Source organism: Protopterus annectens, chromosome 8.part1 (genome assembly GCF_019279795.1).
Source record: "Protopterus annectens isolate FY-2018-M chromosome 8.part1, PAN1.0, whole genome shotgun sequence".
NCBI lineage: Eukaryota > Metazoa > Chordata > Ceratodontiformes > Protopteridae > Protopterus > Protopterus annectens.
The window spans coordinates 448,843,416-448,846,736 of record NC_056742.1 but is presented as its reverse complement, the minus strand read 5'-3'; the positions used below and the strand labels follow the sequence as shown (position 1 = coordinate 448,846,736).

The 3,321-nt window shown below is 41.7% G+C and overlaps 1 pseudogene; it reads left to right on the top strand.

Moving 5' to 3' along the window:
- Nucleotides 1–1,730: 1,730 nt before the first annotated feature.
- Nucleotides 1,731–1,826, top strand: LOC122810464 (annotated as a pseudogene).
- Nucleotides 1,827–3,321: the final 1,495 nt, after the last annotated feature.

Genomic DNA, 3,321 nt, shown 5'->3' with positions numbered 1-3,321 from the left:
AGAGCCAAGGCCTCAAGCTCAATGCCAAAAAGTGCATTGTTATCCCCTTTGGTAAAAACTCTGTACCCATGAACTACCACATAGGGGGCAGTCTTCTTAACACCGAATGTGTGGTAAGAGACCTTGGGACCCAGGTGGACAGTAGTCTCTCCTTTGATAATCACATTGTCACAGTAGTCAGGAAATCCTTCTACATGGCACACCTCATCACAAAAGGGTTCTCATCCAGGAAAAAAGAGGTCATTGTTCCCTCTACTTGACACTCATTAGACCCATTATAGAGTACAATGCCCCTTTTGGAATGTACCTCTCAAGACATCTGCAGCAGCTGGAAAGGCCACAGAAGTACCTCACAAAGAGAATTACTGGCCTCAAACAGATGCCCTACACTGACCGTCTCAAAAAACTCCTGCTTTACTCTGTAGCATATCGCTTACTCCAAGATGTTCTCTGCCTAACATATAAAGCTATGTCAAACCCAGAGCTGTCGGATATGCTACACCTAAAGAAATCCCAATCCCTCTGAGCTACATGCTCTAGGGAGCTAAACCTTGTCACCACTATAAACAGGACTTGCAGGAGGGATAGATTCCTGTCCCAGGGACTTCCCATACTCTTGAACAAGCTACCCATCTATGTCAAGCAAAGTTCCTCATTAACACTCTACAAGAATCTTGATGAGTGGATGGGAAATAGGAAATACACCTCAGGGATCACTTCTGTGGCTCTGCTTGACAGGGGCACAGGAAATTAACTTTCTTGGGTTGGCGTAAGCCGGGGAACTTTGTTGGATAGGCTTACTTAGGCCCTTGGGTCGATAGCCTAGTACCTTCCTATGAACCTATGAACCTAAGAAAAATCTTGATGAGTGGATGGGAAATAGAAAATTCACCCCGGGGATCACTCCAGTGGCTCTACTCGACAGAGGCACTGGAAACTAAGGTCGGGTGGCACAATGCCAGGGTAATCCTATGGGCTAGGCTTGTAAAGGCTCCAGGGCCATTAGCCTAGTACACACCTATGAACCTATGAACCTAAAATTCCTCTTAAGAAACTGACACAGAAATTCAAAGGTATGAGGTGGAACATACTGATAAGTTCAAAGGTTTCTAGGCTTTTACGAAGCTTACAGCAAAACAGAACATTGAGACCATCAGCCACACCACACAATACTGGTAGGAAATGAATACTATCTCCAATTAAGTATATTTCTCCATATATCTTGGGTGAAAATTTGTAGTAAAACATTCAGTCATCCACACTTTCTAGGTTGTTAGGGAAGCGCTCTGCTTGATTTGCAAAAGCAACCTATTCTAGAAAGGCAGGATGCATTGGGTAAGGTATGTGCCATGCAATCCAATGTTATTGATGTGGTAGTAAAGGTTTAGGCCTGTAGAGTCGCTATTTGTTTTATTACTGATTTCCCTTAGGTGAAAGAATTCAAGAGTTTTAGTCTTTTATAGCATAGTAAAGTAAGAAGATATCACCCTCCTCCACGAATCTGCATGACACCAAGTAGAAGGACAAGGATTTTAATTTTAATCTATCAGAGCAGTTAAGTCTACTGAGATAGTCTTTGAGCAGGAAATGGAAATGTGTCTCAAGCTGGGTTAGTTGCCTCATGATGTACATGCCAAACGAGACACTATATTCAACAATATAACTAATAAGAGATGAATAAAGTGGAAACGTGACTGTGCTGGATGTTAAGGAGGTACCACAAAGGATAAGTGGCAGCACATATATAAAAACTGAAATAATACACAGAAGATTAGCATGACCTCTGCATAAGGATGACACACATTCATGAAGTGCTCCACATTTTTTGGGGATTGAGAGCTGGTATAACTGTTAAGTTGTTTGCCTCACATTCACAAAGTGCAGCGTTTGATTCTCACCTTTGCTCACTGTCTGGTTATTGGCCAGACATGTCATAGTGTGCAGACTGATTTGTCTAATATTCACCTACAAACAACCACCTTCAAGGTACACCAAGATAAATGGATGAGAAGCCTCAAATTCTCTCCCAGTCTATCTTGTTTTGCCCTTATTGAGGGTAGAACAAACTTTTGAATAGGGCTTTTTGGCTTGGCTTGAAATAATCTGCAGATTGATTGTGTAGTAATTACTTAAGAACGTATGTATGGTATAAAGATTGTTTAACCACGTAAGAGACATGGTGGTCAAAGGAGCTTCTATTATAAACACAGGTGCTCATGTCCTTGAATATTGTGTCAGATTTACGTGGAATGCTATCTATATAGTAAGCTGTAGTGATGTTAGGTTGCCAAAGCAATGGAATGCTATCTATATAGTAAGCTGTAGTGATGCTAGGTTCCCAAAGGAATGTATGCTGCATTTCACAGTATTCAGAGTAAGTCCATCATTAACACATCAAACATTTGCTTGGTTCTTCCCTTGCCAAAGAATGTTAGTATCAGAATGGGACTTGATAATCATCCCCAGTTTGCAGCCATCAGCAAATTTGGTTATATACAGTCCCTAGATATCAGCTTTCTTGTTGAGTAGGCATATACCAAAGGGGGGGAAGCAGGTTCCAGGAGAGACCTGTGGTGCTTGTGTTAAGTATTGAGTTCTGTAGCTGGTGTACCTAGTTAGGTAGGGGTTCCAATCACACTGCAGTCAATGTGTGTGTGTGTGTGTGTGTGTGTGTGTGTGTGTGTGTGTGTGTGTGTGTGTGTGTGTGTGTGTGTGTGTGTGTGTGTGTGTGTGTGTGTGTGTGCGCACGTGTGTGTGCATGTGTGTGTGTGTGTGTGTGTGTGTGTGTGTGTGTGTGTGTGTGTGTGTGTGTGCGTGTGAATCTTTAGTCAAAAGAGCATAACTGTGTATGCTACAGTCATAAATAGAATACCATGGAGTAATTAGTTATGAACCCTCGGGGGCACTACTGATGACATTTTTTCTGCCTGTTGCAAATGCCCCCTGTAATAACAGCATGGATTCTCTCAGTCAATTATGTATCCAGCAAACTTTGGTTGGGTTCATGTTGTGTTTGAAGAATTTGTCAATAATTGCAGCATAATGAATAGTGCTGTTGGCCTTGGCAAGCTCCAGATAAGCAGTGTGGTATGTACATCCTTTATCTTAGGTCTTTTGACAAATTCAACAAGTTTGTGCAGGCATGATCTGGCTTTTGAAAATCTTACTTGGTGTATATCTAGAGATATAAAGTCAACTATATCATTGTTTATTAGTTCAGCTTTAGTGTGCTCCATAGCTTTGCAAGTCGAACAGCTCTACATTTCACCTGGTAAGTTGAGGAACCGTATTTATGCAATAACACCAACAGCAGCCATTTTC